We start from the raw sequence: 20,283 nt of genomic DNA on the forward strand, positions 1-20,283 counted from the left end.
ATATCTAGGCTCACTGCAACCTCTGCCTCCCAAGTTCAAGGAATTCTCCTGCCTCAGCCTCCCGAGTACTGGGGTTACAGGTGGGCGCCACCACAGTCAGCTAATATTTGTATTTTTAGTAGAGATGGGGTTTTGCCATGTCGGCCAGGCTGATCCCGAACTCCTGACTTCAGGTGATCCACCCACCTCGGCCTCCCGGAGTGCTGGGATTACACACGTGAGCCACTTTTCCATTTTTATTTGCGTGCCGCTCTCACACTTCGTCTCCTCTCAGAGGTCAAAGGCTGCGCCAGGCTCCTCCCTCCCAGTAAATTCTTCCTCTACTTAGGCCAGGAAGGACTTCTGGTAGGTGTGCCCCAGCGGCTGGTCAAAGTCTAGATCTTCTCATCTCACTTGGACCTATGATGGCACAGCAAAACCCTCACACCTTCTCACCTTCCCCATGAACTGTGAGCCTGTATACTTAAGTTCAAATCCAATCCCTTTTCTGGACTCCATATTCTCTAGGCACTACAGAATTTTAAAACTTCTTAGTTTATGAACTTAATTCTGTGTCCCAGGCAGTACAAGTCAAAGCTTTCTGAGGTTAAGAACTTTCCACTAAAATCCCATGTCTTTTCTCATCACACTAACTGAGGTTTCAGTCAATATTTGCTTGACTGACAATGACAAATACAGGTGGATTTTCTTAGTGAATGCTAAGCACCTCTCCAACGGCAAAATATTAGACTTCCAAATAAGTAACCCAATTTTTCGATTTCCATCTTCCTCTCCCTGACAACGAAGGTGAAAACTGAGAGTAAAACAAAAATACGACAACATTCAAAAAGCCGTAACATACCTAAGCTAGTTGAGTCTGTTTGCTGAATAAAACGCATTAAGACCAAGTTTGGGTAATTGGCTCTCCCCTAGGTCAATTGGCTTCGCCCAGAGATAAACTTTTCTGAAGGCAAAGCCGGGTCCCATTCCTAACCCCTGCCCTTCTCCACTCTATTGAAGGGAGGATTGCATAATTTCTAGCAAAAAATTTCTGCCTGATTCATGTTATATTTTATTCCTGTTGATACCACTTTCTTTAACAATGAAGAACATTTTTCCACTTATTTGAGTTTCAACAAACTAATCAGAACATAATAAGATCAAGTTCATATTGAAAAATGTGAAAACAGAGTCTGAATAGAAGATTTTTTCCCACTAAATATTAAGTACCCATTGTATATGTTAGATGATCCATCATATAGATCACACTGAGTAGTGACTTAATAAGAAGGGGTTAAAAAAAAAATCCAAAAAGAAATTGGAGAGTTTTAGAAGGAATCTTATCCATTTGATTTATTGTAAAGGAAAGGAAGCCAAGATCGAAAGAGTTTGCTCTGTCTCATGCCATGACACAAGTTAGAGGCGGAGCTCAGGGATGACTTGGCAAAATCAAAATAACAAGTGTAAAGATATTGTGCAGTCGCCTGGAATCCCAGTACTTTGCGAGACCGAGGTGGGCAGATCACAAGGTCAGGAGTTTGAGACCAGCTTGACCAACATGGTGAAACCCCATCTCTACTAAAAAATACAAAAATTAGCTGGGTGTGATGGCACACACCTATAATCTCAGCTACTCAGAAGGCTGAGGCAGGAGAATTGCTGGAACCTGGGAGGAGGAGGTTACGGTGAGCCGAGATTGCACCATTGCACTCCAGCCTGGGCAACAGAGCAAGATGCCGTCTCTCAAAAAAAAATAAATAAATAAATAAGATATTGTAGATATTGTGCAGTTAGAGGCATATTTGGAAATTGTCCAAGTTCAAGACAGTGCTATGTTACTAATCTTGATTCAACTAGTTATGCCTTTTCTACCTTTTAATTTTATACTGTCAGTTTTTATTGCGGCATAGTTTCTATTATTTTCATTAAACGTAGCCATACTCAAGTTAATACCACCAAGGAAACCAGGTGAATCAGGATTGTATATTGCCACCAGATTTAAAGGTTTAACTTTGTGGTTTGTGTGGTAATTCAGACCTGGAAAAAAAGTAGATAGTTATTTTCCCCCCATTTTTTTTCCCCCTAGAGATAGGGTCTCGCTATATTCCCAGGCTAGACACCATCTCTTGGGTTCAAGAGATCCTCCTGCCTCAGCCTCCTGAGTTGCTAGGACTACAGGTACACACCACTGCACCTGGCAATATTATAGAGTTTTAACATTATAAACATATGTACGATTAGAGCAAGTTTGGGAAAATGGAATGGATATATTGCCTGAAGCAGTGTAGAACACACCAGTGCAGCATAAAAATTATTTTGAGCAGAAGGAATTTAAGTTCTGAAATCTGTTATCTGCCTAAAAGCAGAGCCTTCCAAAAGAACTCAAGAGAACTTACGTGCCATAGATCCCCTCCCTGGAAGCAATCAGGGAAGACTGACTCTTACCACCAGAGATGAGACGTCTTCTACCACACCCGAACAGATATTGTCACTAAAACTCTCATATCACTGGTCTATTCTCCTAAGTACCCATTTATGTTTCTAAAAAGTCATTTGTTTTCTCATAAGTGCCCTTCTTCTCTTCCATTTCTCCTATTCAGATGGCATATATAAAACAAAACAAAAAACAAAAAACCACTCACATAAAAAGAAAAAAAAAAGACGGCATGTAAGCCCCAAATTCTAACTGCCCATCTGAGTCACTTTTCTTTTTTTTTTTGAGATAGGTTCTGGTTGCCCAGGCTGGAATGTAGTGGCATAATCATAGCTCACTGCAACCTCTGAGTCACATTTACTTGGAAACACCCACATCGGTGTACGTACAATTAAATTTTGTTTTCTCTTAATAATCTTTCTTCTGCCAATTTCATTTGCTGGCCCCTGGTAACAAATCTAAGAGGGAACAGGAGAAGATTTTTCTCCCTGACACATCTGTAACCTCACCATCAGAGTAACACATCTATTATCAATTTTGCACATTCAATCCTTTCTACTTCATTTACTTCTTACATGATTATAATTCTGGTTAACATGATCTGTTATTAAATATTTATCTCAGGGACATGACAATTAGTGGTAAAGTAACAGAAATGTATGACCTTTTATAAGCTAAATGACTTAGATAAAATAATAAAATAGGCCATGAAAAACATAATAATCTAGCATCTGGAAGATGTACAAACATGATGAGAATTATTCACTAAGAATAATTACTTGTAACTTGAGACCCAGAGAAAGTTCCCTTGGCCTTTTTTTAAAAAAATAAAACAAAAATACCATCAGATTGATGTAACAACAGGTTTGTGGATTCTTGAGTAAATGAGTCTGCCTTAAGTGAAAAAGTCAATTTAACATCATTATTGCCAGTGAAAGTTCTGTTATCAAACGTTATTTGGTTTTCATTAGCTTTCTTTTGGAGGAAAAGATAAAAGCAATTGGTGCTCACAGTTTCTGACTAGAAAAGGAACAATTAAATAGCTGAACCCTTCTCTCCCAGTCTTCCCTGCATTTAGCCATCTGTCCCTTGTTGGGAGAGCCTGGATATCAATTATTCTAAAAAGAAATTGAGAGTGAGATTTCAAAAAGGCAACAGCAACAAAGAAAGGGGAGAGCACAGCAAACCACAAGCCTTTCATCGTAAAAAGGGGGAGCCCGTGTGGGGGAACTGCATTACAGCTCAATTGAGAACTTTTTCCCACCTTGTAATCTAAAGAGGGCAATATCAGTTTTCATCTCAGAGTACCATTTTTTTTTCTACTAGTTTCTCAACAGTGAGCCTTCCACAAATGATGTTTGACTATTTCTAGATCACAACTCCTTAAAAGCCAGATTTATGAGCTGTGATTATGTAGGTAAAAAGGTAAGAAAATTACTGAAAGTCCTTCTTTGTCCACCCACCCCAGCAACATGCACATTTTCTCTCTTGCAGGGTTTTAGGATTCATCAGCAGCTGCAGTGAACCCTGTAGGATCATCCCTAAACACTTTTGCCAAGACCGAAAATATGAATCTGCAGACAGAGCATTTTGTAAATGATCAGGAGTCCTTTTCCTTTTTTGCCAGCTAGTAGTTAGTCAAAATGCTGTTTTGTAAATAAATCGTCCTCAGAAACCTCATCAGGTCAGATCTAAATGTATCAGCTTGAGGAAAACAAACAGGAAAGCACTTACCAGTTAATTTTCTGGGATGAGAGAAGCTATTGTCCCACCAGAATGAAATGGAGAATGGTGTTCTAAACCGCTTCGTTCCTCCTTCCACTGGTATCTGGCTTTTGAAATGACAGTGTAGACAAGAATGATGTTGGGTTTTGAATGTGGTTCTTTCCTTCCCCCACCACCCTCCACAAAAAATTAATCTTACAGGCCGGGCGGGGTGGCTCATACCTGTAATCTCAACACTTTGGGAGGCTGAGGCAGGCGGATCACAAGGTCAGGAGTTCAAGATCAGCCTGGACGACATAGTGAAACCCCCCCATCTTTACTAAAAATACAAAAATTAGCCGAGCATGGTGGTGCACGCCTGTAGTCCCAGGTACTCAGGAGGCTGGGGCAGGAGAATCATTTGAACCTGGGAGGTACAGGTTGCAGTGAGCTGAGATTGTGCTACTATACTCCAGCCTGGGTGACAGAGCAAGACTCCCTCTTGGGGGAAAAAAAACTCATCATGCAATCCATGAAGAAAGTAAGCAATGAACATCTGTACAAATTAATTCTCTCTCCTAGCCTGTGTTTGTGTAACGAGTTTGATTTTTGAACGGAAATAATTGCTACTAGCTGTTCTGCTGCAGGCTGAAAATCAGTGATGAATGGGGGGGCACTCAACCCTTCTTTGTCTGGGTAGGCTTTCGCTTAAGAAGAGTCAAGTTAAATTAGCAGAGACGGGCCGGGCACAGTGGCTCAGCCTGTAATCCCAGCACTTTGGGAGGCCAAGGTGGGTGGATCACTTGAGGTCGGGAGTTGGAGACCAGCCTGACCAACATGATGAAACCCCGCCTCTACTAAAAACACAAAAATTGCCAGGCGTGGTGACACATGTCTGTAATCCCAGCTACACGGGAGGCTGAGGCAGGAGAATCACTTGATACCGGAAGGTGGAGGTTGCGCCGCTGTGAAACTCCATCTCAAAAAGAAAAAAAAAATGAGCGGAGATGGAATGTTCTTCAAATGCACGGTATAAGGCTCATTAGGAGATTTTACTTTTTGGGCTTCAGTATGTCCTGACAGTGAAGAGATGGAATCACATATTAAGTGTGAATTTTAAGGCCGGGCGTGGTGGCTCAAGCCTGTAATCCCAGCACTTTGGGAGGCCGAGGCGGGTGGATCACGAGGTCAAGAGATTGAGACCATCCTGGTGAACATAGTGAAGCCCTGTCTCTACTAAAAATACAAAAAATTACCTGGGCATAGTGGCGCATGCCTGTAATCCCAGCTACTCAGGAGGCTGAGGCAGGAGAATTGCCTGAACCCAGGAGGTGGAGGTTGCGGTGAGCCGAGATCGCACCATTGCACTCCAGCCTGGGTAACGAGCAAAACTCCATCTCAAAAAAAAAAAAAAGTGTGAATTTTAACTTTTTTTTTTTTCATTTTTGAGTTGGAGTCTCACTCTGTCACCCAGGCTAGAGTGCAATGGTATGATCTTCGGCTCACTGCAATCTCTGCCTCCCAGGTTCAAGCAATTCTCCTGCCTCAGCCTCCTGAGTAGCTGGGATTATAGGCGCCCACCACCACATCCAGCTAATTTTTGTATTTTTAGTAGAGACGGGGTTTCACCGTATTGGTTGATCTCTTGGCCAGGCTGGTCTCGAACTGCTGACCTATTGATCTACCTGCCTCAGTCTCCAAAGTGCTGGGATTATAGGCGTGAGCCACTGCACTTGGCATGAATTTTAACTTTTAATTTACTTACATAGATAGTTTGAAAGAGAATTTTCTTGGTACTGAGGGAATTAAAGGTTTGATTTTTTTTTTAGACAGAGTCCTGCTCTGTTGCCTAGGCTGGAGTGCAGTGACGTGATCTTGGCTCACTGCAACCTCTGCTTCCCAGGTTCAAGTGATTCTCCTGCCTCAGCCTCTTGAATAGCTAGGATTACAGGCACCTGCCACCACGCCTGGCTACTTTTTGTATTTTGAGTAGAGACAGGGTTTTGCCATGCTGGCCAGGCTGATCTCGAACTCCTGACTTTGTGATCCTCCCACCTCGGCCTCCCAAAGTTCTGGGATTACAGGCATGAGCCACCTCACTGAGCCTAAATGTTTGATTTTAATCTCTGGTCACCATCTGTGGGCCTGGCAGATGTGAGCCCATCTGTGTATCTGAGGCAGGACTCAGAATTCATAAATTCAAAGGATGACAAGAGTGGAACATGAAGGTAGACATGCCTTGATGTGGCAGGCTTCTCTCTGACAGCTAGCTATCTTTATTTTTGTCTGGTCTAACTTCAGCTTAACCATGTGATATTTGAAATTGAACATTGTTAGGCCGTGAAAGGTCAGCTGCCAGAGAAGCACACGATTTTGTTTTTGTCCACTGCTAAAGACTAAGTCTAAGTCTAGGAAATCCAAAGCAGGAATTCTCATGGTGGGGGTCGGGGGCGGGGAGGTGCACTTTTACCAAGTACAGATATCCCTCTGCTCTGTAAGAATGAATACTCTCCCACACCTACCCACAATCCCTTGATTCAGTCTTGGCATATTTTTCAGTCTTTCGTGAGACCAGATGAATAGACGTGGTCAGTGAGGGGGGTAGTTACTAGCGCTGTTAATTTCCATTCCTTTACATTAGCAGTATTAGTGTTTACTATAGTTCTGTACTATGTTCTGTCATCACACAAAATCACAATTTCACCTGTAAAAGCTATTCCTGAAGAGAATTTCAGGGAGTTACTTTACATGAGTTTATTTTTGGCTGTAGAGCAGGAGGCAATGAGTAGCAAAGAACATAAAGGGCAACAAGAGAAATGACATTGATCAAGGATTATCCTATGTGCCAAGCATAGTTTAAGCACAGTACACGCTGAAACCCAGGAAAGTGTATGCATTTTTATGTTGTAGTTACCACCTAAAACAGTATTAAAACATATATTTGCTTCACTTTGAAATTAGTCTAAGAAATAATAAATAAAAGGAAGAAATATCTCTGCAAATAAGCCTTATAGTTTGATATATGTTTGAAGAGCTTCCCCTTGATACCCTAAGGCATGACTTGCAGTTGATCTGTTGTGCAAAAGTAGCTGAAGTGCCCAAGTGTATTAGAGATAAGCTACCCGCTACCTCTGAGCATTAAGGGTATAGTAGATACCAGCCAGGCTGTTTGGTGCATTGGTTAAGCTGGTGGGTTAGATAATTGGAGATCTGTTAAGAGAGCCTTTCGCGTAAGTGGCAGACTTGGGGTTTGGTTCCAGATGTTCTGATTTCAAAGATTATTCTCTTAAGAGACTTAACCATTGGGCTATCAATTTTCTTATTGGAAGAGATATTTACAGAATTGAGTGAATGAGAGGAAGGAATAGCAAAACTTCTACCAGGTAGGATTTCAGGACAGTTTTGTCTCTTTCTTTTTTTTTTTTTTTTTTTTTTTTGAGATGGAGTTTTGCTCTTGTTGCCCAAGCTGGAGTGCAGTGGCACGATCTCTGCTTACCGCATCCTCTGCCTCCCGGGTTCGAACAATTCTCCTGCCCCAGCCTCCTGAATAACTGTGATTACAGGCACCTGCTATCACTCCTGGCTAATTTTTTTGTATTTTTAGTAGAGATGCTGTTTCGTCATGTTGGCCAGGCTGGTCTCAGACTCCTGACCTTGTGACCTGCCAGCCTCGGCCTCCCAAAGTGCTGGGATTACAGGCATGAGCCACTGCACCCAGCCAGTTTTGCCACTTTCTAAAAAATCATTTGCAGATTTTCTGAAGGCTGTTATGGCTAGTATTTCAATGGGTTTCTTTTCATATATATTATTTTTATTTTTAAAAATAGAGATGGGGCCAGGCGAAGTGGCTCACGCCTATAGTCCCAGCACTTTGGAAGGCCGAGGTGGGTGAATCATCTAAGGTCAGGTGTTCGAGACCAGCCTGACCAAAATGGTGAAACCCTGTCTTTACTAAAAATACAAAAATTAGCTGGGAGTGGTGGCGTGTGCCTGCAGTCCCCAGTTACTCAGGAGGCTGAGGCAGGAGAATTGCTTGAACCCAGGAGGCATAGGTTGCAGTGAGCCAAGATTGTGCCACTGCATTCCAGCTTGGAGGACAGAGTGAGACTCTGTCTCAAAAAAAAATAGAGACAGGGTCTCACTGTGTTGCCCAGGCTGGTCTGGAAATACTGGGCTCAAGTAATCCTCCTGCCTCAACTTCCTAAAATGCTGGGATTACAGGTGTGAGGCACCATGCCTGCTCTCAAAGGGTTTCTTGGCTGGAGAATGTGTGCAAGCAGATCTATCTGTAGGGCCACCTGGGTTCAGAGATGGAGGATACACAATGCCGCTATCACATTATTTTGGGGAATAGGATCTCCCGTTTCATACAAATAGCATTTCTCCACTAATGCTTGAAATATCACTGTTAGAAAACTGTTTTTTGAAGAGATTACATTGTAAAAAAGATTTATATTAACTTAATGAAGCTTTAATTGTAAGAAAGGGTTGGATGATTTTAAGTGGGTCATCCCCTCCCTCCCATCAACCTCACCAGAAAAATTGGGGTCACCAACTTGGCCTTTCACCTTTTGATATCATCAAGGTTAGCATTATTCTTTCTTGTGTGATGTTAAAATAGCATATTCCCCCAAATGTCTAAAAACGCCGATGATAGAAATTTCAGAAATAGACATTTGGGAAAATATTATATAATCAAGTTGTATTAATTCTCGTCAACGACCATTTCTAGTCTTTTTGTTGTTGTTTGAAAAAACAAACAAAAAAATCAGTCCAGAACAGAAGCACTGGAAAAGAGATATACAAAAGGACATTTTCCTGCAAAGAAGCTGATTTATGAATAACAGAAAGACATTTACATTTTTTCCTCCTGTCAGGGTGATGATTATCTTGTGTAAATGCCTGGTTCTTCAGGGTAGGCAGGTTGGAGATTATACTTGGGGGGCCCTTACTTGGTTGAACTGTGAGGCTAGAGACACAAAAAGCTTTTTGCAGAGACTGAAATGGTCTCACAGTGGCAGATTCAGTAGCCCTGGGGGTCACAGCAAGCAGCCATGGCAACCCAGCCATACAGGGAAGTTTTCATCCACTTAAGACAGAGAATACTTAAAGACTTCTGAATGAGGACAAAGCATTGTGCAGATTCTTGCTTCTAATTCTGTTTTGCTCCATGTAGAGAGTGAGTCTTGAGGATACTTAGTGGGAGAGTCTGCGGAGGACTTAGCTCTCCAACTTTTCCACTAAGATTCCCGCAGTTCTAATTACCTGTGGAAATGTGGGGAACAGCTTCTGTTTTATATCTAATTTGAGTAAACTTTCACTTTTAATATGCCAAATTCGAATTCAAAAGAGATCCAGATACAAAGCATTTTTAGGTTTGCTTAAGTACAATCTACTGGCTCAGACACACGGCATGCTGGCGGGTGTAAAGCTTTTGGGGCAAAGCAACACTCACCTCTCTGGAGTTGCTGGTGCCTGTGGCTGCTGAGGGGAAGGAAGCGCGTGGCCAAAGTTTTCAGGGCTCTCGGCTCTGTCTGAATCCTTGTGGTTTAATGATTTCTCTGGGAGGACGGGTCACAGCTGCCCTGAGTCCAGGAAGAAGTATTTCCTCTCTTTGCAACAAAGGGAGATAAATAATCTTTTAAGTTATTGCCCTGGAAAAGGAAATGTGGTTTGCCAGTGGTTAAGTAAATCTGTTGTACGTTAGTTAGTCAACAGCGTCTGGGTGACACCATTGCTGGCCCTGATTCAAGAGAAAGGACTGCTGTGGGCATTCAGGTCACTTCCAACTACCTACTCTAATTATGCTACTTTTCTCATTAAACTGCAGATAATTGTGGCTATGATGTAAGTGTATCTGAATTTTTCCAAAATGCTACTTATTAGGAAAGGAAAAGGATCAGAGAAGACAGCATATTTTCTCAACCTCTTTAAACTTGTTCAGCTGCTGCTTTTGCATTTTTCATTGGGAAATTGGTAGCCTGAAGGCTTACTGCAGCTGTGGATGTATTTTGTTTGTGAAGCAGTGTTTTCCAGAGTTTGAATTAATTTTCCACATTTAAAGTCAGGAATCTTAGCCATCTAGATTATCGGCTTCTCATGAAAATATTAGCAGACCTGGGAACAGTGGGTCTATGTCCCAACAAGGATACTGTTCGAGGTGTCTGCACAGAGGCTTACTCCCAGCACCACCTGCCTACTTTTGGCTCGGCATCGAGGTTCCAGCTCCGCACCCTCCTCCTCTGTCCTCCTCACTCACGGACACCGTCTGGATCCTCTAGCAATGTGCACTTTCAATTTTTTTAAATCTTTCTAATTTTTTTCCTATTGAGTTTCTTCCATTTTGGAAAATTGAATATGCAGAATAATAAGTCACTGGGTGCTTATTTTTATTGCATAAGGAACTTGTGATTTGTTCATTGAAAAAAATGAATACCCAATGTTTCCATTGTAAAACCTGAATGCAGTATAAAGCACTGTGAAATTAACAAAACCAACCTTGCCGAGCTCAACTGTGGAATGGAGGCATGAGGAGAGGAGGCGTAGCAGGGAGCAGTCCACCTAGGTGTAGGCAATAAGGGGCCTTCTGTCTGTAGAGAATTTAAGAACGATAATAAAACCAAATAAGCCCTCCTGCTTTTTGTTGTAACCATGTGCCAGCAATTCTCAGGTCAATCACGAAATGCTCCTCCCCTCAAGAGACCTTGTTGGTTTCAGTTGTAAACAATTACTGTGATTATGATGAGCTGTCTTTTCATGTGTATGATTATCTACTCTTAAATAGACAATATATTTTACATAAAAGCTAAGTATTATTATTTTAATCTTCGTTATTTCGCTTTAATAGACAATGTAGTTTACATTGAAGATGACAATTATAAAGCTGGCCCGATGCCATGTATTGATTTAGATATGTTTTCTTTTGAGATTCAGTTGATAATTGTTCCAAAACATTGGCACAGATTGTATTTTCCCACTATGAGGCCACATGTGCCTGCATTCAAACAATAGGTTTAAAATACATAATAATAGCATAATCAGGGCAAAAACAAAGAAGCAGAACTTAAGTCATTTCAACTTCTTTATTCCATATTCTGTCTTGGAATTTTTAGGTTTTGTTTGTTTGTTTGTTTGTTTTTTGAGACAGAGTCTTGCTTTGTTGCCCAGGCTGGAGTGCAGTGATGCGATTGGGGCTGGCTGCAACCTCTGCCTCGAGGGTTCAAGCGATTCTTCTGCCTCAGCCTTCTCAGTAGCTAGGACTTCAGGCGTGTGCCACCATGCCCAGTTAATAATTTGTATTTTTAGTAAAGCCGGGGTTTCACTGTGTTAGCCAGGATGGTCTCGAACTCCTGACCTTGTGATCTGCCTGCCTCGGCCTCCCAAAGTGCTGGGGTCACGGCATGAGCCACCGCGCCTGGCATGACATTTTTAGTTTTTATAAATTTTAAACAGTGCTTGTAAATTTTAGACCACAGATAAATTTTTTTGTTGAATTTGGGTATTTTTTACATTAAAAAAATTTTTTGGGGGGGATGGAGTCTCCCTCTGTTGCCCATGGTAGAGTGCAGTGGGTGATCTCAGCTCACTGCAACCTCCGCCTCCTGGGTTCAGGCGATTCTCCTGCCTCAGCCTCCCCAGGAGCTGGAATTATAGGCATGCGCCAGCATGCTGGGCTAAGTTTTGTATTTTTAGTAGAAACGGGGTTTTGCCATGTTGGCCAAGCTGGTCTCTAACTCTTGACCTCAGGTTATTCGCCTCCCTTGGCCTCCCAAAGTGCTAGGATTACAGGTGTGAGCCACTGCGCTAGGCCTAAAAATTATTTTTAAAAATGATCTATTTTCTCAAGGTAGAAAGTTAGTGCCAGTATAAAGTAAAATCTAAAACAATACAGCTAGGCTCAGTAGCTCACTCCTGTAATCTCAACAATTTGGGAGCTGAGGCAGGAGGATCACTTGAACCCAATAGTTTGAGACCAGCCTGGGCAACATGGTGAGACCCTGTCTCTACAAAAAAAAAAAAAAAAAAAAAGCTGGGCATGGTGGCTTTCACCTGTTGCCCCAGCTACTTGGGAGGCCGAAATAGGAGGATCACTTGAGCCAGGGACTTCAGGGACTTCGAGACTGCAATGAGGTGTGATTGTGCCAGTGTAATCCAGAACCTGGGTGACAGAGCAAGACCTTGTCTCAAAAACAAAAACAAAAAATAAAAAAAGAGGGATGAAATAAATTAAAAACTTTTAAAAATGTTCTGTTTTAGAACTACAGACTGAATCAAGAAATAAAGGCATTATGGCAATGATGTGATTTAGTAGTTGCCAAAATTGGATCTTCTGCAGACATTTCAGTTTTATTAAAATTTAGTTATTAATTGCTGGACAATTATGTGTGTAAAACATTATGTCATATAACCAAGAGATCTATGGTCGAATTGTTAGTTAGATATAAAAACTGAAGAAATCATTGTCCATTTCTTCTGTTTTTGTACTGTGAATATATATTACTCAGAGTCTCTGTCGCCAGGCTGGAGTGCAATGCCACAATCTCGACTCACTACAACCTCCGCCTCCTGGGTTCAAGCGATTCTCCTATCTCAGCCTCCCGAGTAGTTGGGACTACAGGTGCGTGCCACCATGCCCAGCTAATTTCTTTTATTTTTAGGAGACTGTAACCATTTTATGTGTACGATTCAGTAATTTGCTTTTATATTGTCATGAAACAGACCCCTAGAATGTTTTTACCTTGAAAATCTAAAACTTTATACCCATTAAACAACTACTTCCTTTATTTATTTATTTATTTTTATTTTAATTTTTTTTTTAGAGACAGGTTCTCACTCTATTGCCCAAGCTGGAGTACAGTGGTGTGATTATAGCTCCTGAATTCAAGTGATCCTCCCATCTCAGCCTCCTGAGTAGCTACGACTACGGGCACATGATACCACACCTCACTAATTTTAAGTGTTTTGTTTTTGTAGAGATGGAGTCTTGCTATATTGCTCAGGCTGGTCTCAAATTCTTGGCCTCAAGTGATCCTCCTGCCTCAGCCTCCCAAAGTGCTGGGATTATAGGCATGAGCCACTGTGCCTGGCCTACTTCTCTGAATTTTCAAAAGGGGAGTTCAACTGATCCTTTCAGCCATCCTGAAGAAGGGAGTCAATCTCACAGTGGAATGTAAATAGAAAGAAGGGTCCAAGCAGGTCCTGATAGGATAGCCTGATCTGCCTGGAGTGGCAGAGGTCCAGGGAAGAAGGAGAATAAAAAAGGGCCCAGACCGTCATCTTTACCACAGGCTTTGGAGAGATGCTTGGTATCTTTGAAGTGTCCATAGAATGAGATGGTAGCGGCTTGTTTAGGCTTTACCACGCTATAGTCAGGGTCACCCTGTAGCACCTTCCACTCACCCATTCAAAGGGACTTTAAGAAAAATAACTTTGATCGGGTGCGGTGGCACACACCTGTAATCTTAGCACTTTGGGAGGCTGAGGCTAGCAGATCATTTGAGTCCAGGAGTTAAAGACCAGCCTGGGCAACATGGCGAAACCCCACCTCTACAAAAAATACAAATTCCCAGCTTCTCGAGAGGATGAGGTGGGAGGAGTGCTTGAGTTCGTAAGGTTGAGGATGCAATGAGTTATGTTTATGTCACTTTGCTCTATACTCCAGCCTGGGTAACAGAGCAATACCTTGTCTCAAAAAAAAAAAAAAAAAAAAAAGAGAGAGAGAGAGAAAGAGAGAAAAGAAAAAAAGAAAAGAAAACCTAAAAAACCCCCAAAACCAAAAAATTTTTTTCAATTAAGTAAGTTGTGGCCAGGGCATTGTGGCTCATACCTATAATTCCAGCACTTTGGGAGGCTGAGGTGGGAGAATCACTTGAGACCAGGAGTTCAAGACCAGCCTGGGCAACACAAGGAGACCCCCTTTTGAAAATGACAAAAATAATTCTAACCACCACCCCCTCATTTAGAGAAACCAGTCTTGACATTTTGGCATATTGTTTATATTTAAAATATATCTGGCCAGGCGCGGTGGCTCATGCTTGTAATCCCAGAACTTTGGGAGGCCGAGGCGGACAGATCATGAAGTCAGGAGTTTGAGACCAACCTGGTCAACACAGTGAAGCTCCGTCTGTACTAAAAATACAAAAATTAGCTGAGTGTGGTGGTGTGTGCCTGTAATCCTGGCTACTCTGAGGCAGGAGAATCGCTTGAACCTGGGAGATGGAGGTTGCTGTGAGCCAAGATGGTGCCATTGCCTGGGCAACAGAGCAAGACTCTGTCTCAAGAAAAAGAAAAAGAAAAATCTATGCAAGATTAGGTCATACATGGAGTTTTTATGACCTACGCATTTTACTTAGATCATGAGCATTTTTTCATGTTGTTACATATTATTCACAAACATGCTTTTAATGACGGCATAATATCATACTCTACAGAGTTCTTTAAGGCATTTTTAAAAAGTGACAACTAAATTTATTGCCACCCTAGAACACAAAAGTTTCAGTGCTGTCGAACCTGTCTTCCAAGCAATTACTAGTTTATCTTATGCTGAAATAAAGTATTATCAAGTTGGATCCTCAAGGATAAGTACATATTAAGAAATAGTAAAGTAAAAGACAAAACCTTAGCACAGGCTGTAATTTAGGCAAAATAAAAAGAGAATCTGGTATTATCTGTCAACAAACAGTTTAGAGAGCTTTTTCCATAAAATTAAATAATGACGTGATATGTTATTCCCTGTACTTTTAGCAGTATAATTACAATAATGAGACTTATTTAATATAATGAGACTATATTTTAAAAATGTTATGCCAAGCATGCTACTTGGTGTTGCTTTGCTATTAAGCTACTTAATATTTTCCATTTACATTTTTATGAAATCCAGGAAGAACGTGAGGAGAAATTCTGCTGAATTATAAAGCATATTGAAATAGAAAAAATGAAAGCCTCTCTTGCATCGTCTAGAGTCAGATAGCAACAGAGTTGCAAGCTTATAGCTTCAGCTAGAGTCCACAAGCCCTCTGCGATGAATACAAATTTATAGCGCTTTAAAGCATAATAAAAAGAGCATGCTTGATATTTTATTTCCTCTCCTGTCATTGTGGCTATCAAAAAGTTGCAGTTAATGTCAGCTTTGGAAATTTGTCTGGAAAAAAAACCAAAATTATTACGGCACCAATGCACATAAGGGTGATAAATGCAAAGAGCAGGGCACTCTTGGCCAGAACAGAAAATGGAAATGGCACTGAAGAAATTACTCGCTGGGAGAAAAGCAGAGTCAGACTGATTAAGTGCTGTTGCACTTGGAGATAAAGGGCCCAGCCCTGAGAAAGGCACCGACCACGAATTTTCCAGGAGTGGTCTTTCCTCTCTAGAGTGAGACTCTTCAACTTTCAATTTTGTGATTAGTCCCTTGTTTCAGAGGGAGAGGGGAAATCATCATATACCCATGGCAAAATCTGGGCCATTAGAAGGACCAGTTTTTTAATCCCTGTTGCTCTTGCACTGCCTGGCTGGATGACCTTAAGCATGTTTCTGAAATTATTCAAGCCCTGTTTTTTTAATCTGGAGAATGGAGATAATGATATTACCTATATCATAGTGTTGTGAGGTTTCACTGAGATGGTATATGGAAAGCACATAATGAATAGTTTCAATAAATGTTTGTGTTATTATTATTACTTGATATGAATTGCCCAAGATACTTCTTTCTGGTTATACTTGCTTTATTTTTATTTTTGTGCTTTATTTCTATCACCCAGGTTGGAGTGCAGTGGCGTGATCTTGGCTCACTGCAACCTCCATTTCCCCGGTTCAAGTGATTCTCCTGCCTCAGCCTCTCGAGTAGCTGGGATTACAGGTGCACGCTACCATGCCTGGCTAATTTTGTTTTGTATTTTTAGTAGAGACAGGGTTTTGCCATGTTGGCCAGGCTGGTCTTGAATTCCTGACCTCCCGTGATCCACCTGCCTCAGCCTCCCAAAGTGCTGGGATTACAGGTGTGAGCCACCATGCCCAGCCTTATACTTTTTTCTTTTGAGACGAGGGCTCACTCTGTTGGCCAGGCTGGAGTGCAGTGGCCATCATCTGTAGCCTTGACCTCCTGGACTCAAGTTATCCTCCCATCTCAGCCTCCAAAGTAACTAGGACTCTAGGCATGTGCCCAGCTAATTTTTTTTTCCTGTAGAGTTGGGGTCTCACTATAATGTAGATAAATCCCCAAATTAGGGTCAGTTCAGGAGGGTTATTGATTTCACACAGGAGAGAATTCAAGAATAAGCCAACAGAATACAGTGGAAGCAAAGGAAGTTTATTACAGCAATAGAGTATGGGAAAATGGCTGCTCCATAGGCAGAGCAGGGCTATCCCACAGGCAGAGAGTAGCATATACAAATTGCTGTCCAGCTAGATTTATAGCCATTCACAAAGTTTCTAGAAAAGGGGTAGAGAGGTTTCAGAACCGAGAGTTCCTCCCCTTTTAAGCCATATAAGGTAACTCCTGGGTGTTACCATGACATTTGTAAACTCATGGTGCTGGTAGGAGTGTCTTAGCATGCTAATGTATTATAATTGGCAGTGAGGGCAACTAGAAGTCCCTTTTGTCATTGTCTTGGTTGTAGCTGGTTTTGGCCAGTTTATTTACTGCATCCTGTTTTAACCATATTCTATTTTGATCAGCAGGGTCATGACGGGTGCTCAGAAAACAAGTGCTGCTGATCAACAACCTCAACTATGTTGCCCAGGTTGGTTTTGAACTCCTGGGTTTAAATGACCCTCCTGCCTTGGCCTCCTAAAGTGCTAGGATTACAGGTGTGAGCCACCATGCCCAGACTGTTTTCTGTTGGTAAGGTGCTGTACAACCTCTTCACCTTGTGACAGGGACCACAATTAGCACCTAAAAATCCATTCCCTCCTATTTATCATCAGAACCACAGTTTAACTTAGGACGGCAGTGTACTCAGACAAAACACTACACTTCCCAGCTTCCACTGAAACTGAACATGGTCACTAAGATTTCAGTAGAAAACACTGGCTGGGGCTTCAAGGAAAGCTCGCTCAGATTTCTGGGTATGACTTGGAAGGTCGACAAGATGGCTGTAGCTTCAGCAACTCTTTTGGAAATACAAGGGAAAGGCAAGTGTAGGGCAGAAGTTACCATTACTGTCTCTGTTTGGAAATTCTTGAGGCACTGAAGTAATGCTAGCAACCTTTTATTTCCAGAATTTTTGTCTCTGGAGACATACGAGCTCTTATGTGTTTAGGTCACCATTACTTTGAGTTTGCTATGATATGTTGCCAAACCAAGCTGTGACTCACATACATCACACCGTGTTAAATTCCTTGACAAATAACGACAGTTTTATCATTCAAGGTATCATTACAATAATGTCACGTTGTATGAGGTGATCTGGGTAACTTTGTGTTTGAAACAAATAAATGAAAAACAACTGACTGCAAACTCTCCCTCACAATTTTTGTAACGATGGAATGGAAAGAAAGCACATAAGTTAACCTGCTTAGCACAGTCCCTTACTCATAGTGGTTACTTGGTTCATAGTGGCTAATATTATAGGGCTACCACAAAGGGAAGCAAGCTAGAAAAAAATCCTGTTTATCCTTGGAGTAAAAAGCAGGGACAATCATTTTTATAGGTCATCCGTGGCAATCTGTATTGTTATTTTCCAAACCTTTTTTTGTCTGACAGATTCATTATTCAGGAGGATTTCTCAAAAATAATTGAGACGAGGCCTTAAGGAAAGGCAATGAGACTGGAATTACAAAAGGAGTGGCCTTCTACTTGAAGACAGTGCCAGGTAACAATCTGTAATCTCTGGATGTTACATTTCTGGGATATGAGAGAAGTCATATGACCAAACCCTCTACCCGGTATCCGAAGGGATTAGATCACTGTTCAGTGCTTGCTAGACGTAGATGCAGGAAAAGGCAGCTGTGTCTGGTGGTTAGAGTGTTAGTTGGCCATGGGCTGTTTGTGACTCACATACATCACACCATGTTTGTTGCCTCTTCATTCTTCACAGGTTGCATGTGCAAGTTCAGGTGGAGCTCGTATGTAACATGTGGTGGAAATTTGGGCTGTGATGTCCAAAGGTCACTCACTGGGGAAGCAGGTCTATTCTGAGCTGACTCTAGTCAGCCATATTGGTTCCAGCCAGTTTCAGTCTGTCAACCAATTTTGTTGGAAAGGGAAAGGATTGTGACAAACTGTTCCCTTATTTGCTGTCCTGCAAGACAAACTCAAGAACTTTTTTGTTAGTTCCCAAATTCTCTAACCCTGTCGGGGTGCAGTTTCCGGAGGTTGGCTTATTCTTTCCAGATTCTCTACTCCTATTTGCCGGTGATAAAGCCAGTGTCACAACATGGAGGAGAATTGGCTCAGTGGCTCTGTGTGAAGTTTTAATTTAATTTAATTTATTTTTTGAGAGAGTTGTGTAGGCTGGAGTGCAGTGACGTGATCTCAACTTACTACAACCTCTGCCTCCCAGATTCAAGTGATTCTCCTGCCTTGGCCTTCTGAATAGCTGGAATTATAGGTATGCACCACCAAGCCCAGCTAGTTTTTTGTGTTTCAGTAGAGACAGTTCCACCATGTTGGCCAGGCTGGTCTCGAACGCCTGGCATCCAGTGATCCACCCACCTCAGCTTCCCAAAGTGCTGGGATTACAGGAATAAGCCACTGCACCCGGCCTGTGTGAAGTTTTTTTTTTTTTTGAGACAGAGTTTCGCTCTTGTTACCCAGGCTGGAGTGCAATGGCACAATCTTGGCTCACCGCAACCTCCACCTCCTGGGTTCAGGCAATTCTCCTGCCTCAGCCTCCTGAGTATCTGGGATTACAGACATGTGTCACTATGCCCAGCTAATTTTTTGTATTTTTAGTAGAGATGGGGTTTCACCATGTTGACCAGGATGGTCTTGATCTCTTGACCTCAAGTGATCTGCCCACCTTGGCCTCCCAAAGTGTTGGGATTATAGGTCACCAAAAAGATTTATAATTTCAGAAGGTGGTTACCATCTATACTATATAATATAGCTATATAATATAGCTATAAATGATTGTTGTACAAAATGTTTCCTTCCATGTAAATTAGGTCATAGTTTGGATAAGCAGTGCAAAATTCTGGGAAAGCAGTAATCGCACCTTTTGTGTGTTTTACACATCATCTAGGACACCGTGGCTTCACAATAAGATGTTTGTGACACCAAGACTCTCAGGACATTGCCAACAATTTTCAGAGATGCCTTTCTCCTACGTCTAGTGAGAATAAATTTAAGATTAGATAAATACACAGTGTCTAGGAGCTGTCTCTTCCATTTTTTCACTCTTTTACAGCTTAACTAAAAATAGCGTAATGCTAAAACAGACGGGCAATTAAAAAAAAATCCTTGGCATGTGAATAGTGACCTCACTCAGGTTTCATTCTGGGAATGATGTCCATATGAAAGTTTCAAAGTTAATTATTAGTCATTTGTCACAATGACCAACACAGGTTGCGGGGAAGGTCCTTACAGATGTTTTCACCATTGTCTCAAAAAAAAAAAAAAAAATGGAGGTTGTAGTGAGCTGAGATCGCACCACTGTACTCCAGCCTGGGTGACAGAACAAGACTGCCTCAAAAAAAAAAAAATATTTTTTGTGATAGTGAAAAACAAGCTAATTCAACTCTACGCTGTATATAAGAGGCACACATAAATCAAAGAGATTATGGTATATATGGATATACCATATGCAATGGAGTCTTTTGCAGGTGACAGAGAAATAAAGACAATCTTTGTGTACTTAAGAGTGATCACCATGATACATTTTGGCAAAAAAAAAAAAATGACAGTCTAGAACTGTGTTATAGTATGCTAATGTTTTATTAAGACAAGGTGTGTGCGTATGTGTCTATATGTGAATATGTGTGTGTATACATGTGTGCTCACACACACTTCTGTGTATACTTATTGTTGGAAATGGCTTCTTGGTGCTACAAAGAAAAATCAACATTGAGACAAAAGATATTTTGACAAGGCAATTTTTACTTTCTGCAGAAAGGGTGCTCTTGTCAGCTATCTTGCCACGAGAGTACAACAAACAAAGGAAAAGCAGACACATTTATCCTTTACGCATTTGGGGTGGTCTGTACTGCTGTGTCTGATCTTCTTTAGCTTG

The 20,283-nt window shown here is 41.5% G+C and overlaps 1 long non-coding RNA gene and 1 other non-coding gene across 3 annotated transcripts in view; one reads left to right on the forward strand and one right to left on the reverse strand.

Moving 5' to 3' along the window:
- Positions 1-9,840, reverse strand: part of LOC100414767 (G protein-coupled receptor 1) — a 25,211-nt gene extending 15,371 nt beyond the window's left edge. Inside the window, exons 1-2 of the transcript XR_001912338.4 lie at positions 9,573-9,840; positions 4,148-4,245 (exon numbers count right to left, since the gene is read on the reverse strand). This is a non-coding gene — a transcript (G protein-coupled receptor 1). The remainder of the gene's footprint in view (positions 1-4,147; positions 4,246-9,572) is intronic.
- The window catches only part of LOC108592264 (uncharacterized), a 27,264-nt gene extending 8,364 nt beyond the window's left edge, over positions 1-18,900 (forward strand). The window contains exons 2-4 of one of the 2 annotated variants that reach the window (XR_004745085.3): positions 16,793-16,854; positions 17,817-17,925; positions 18,554-18,900. This is a non-coding gene — a long non-coding RNA (uncharacterized LOC108592264). Of the gene's footprint in view, positions 1-16,789; positions 16,855-17,816; positions 17,926-18,553 lie in introns of both variants that reach the window. The other variant, XR_013519070.1, reaches the window with a different exon arrangement.
- The last annotated feature ends 1,383 nt before the right edge of the window (positions 18,901-20,283 follow it).

Source organism: Callithrix jacchus, chromosome 6, assembly GCF_049354715.1.
Source record: "Callithrix jacchus isolate 240 chromosome 6, calJac240_pri, whole genome shotgun sequence".
NCBI lineage: Eukaryota > Metazoa > Chordata > Mammalia > Primates > Cebidae > Callithrix > Callithrix jacchus.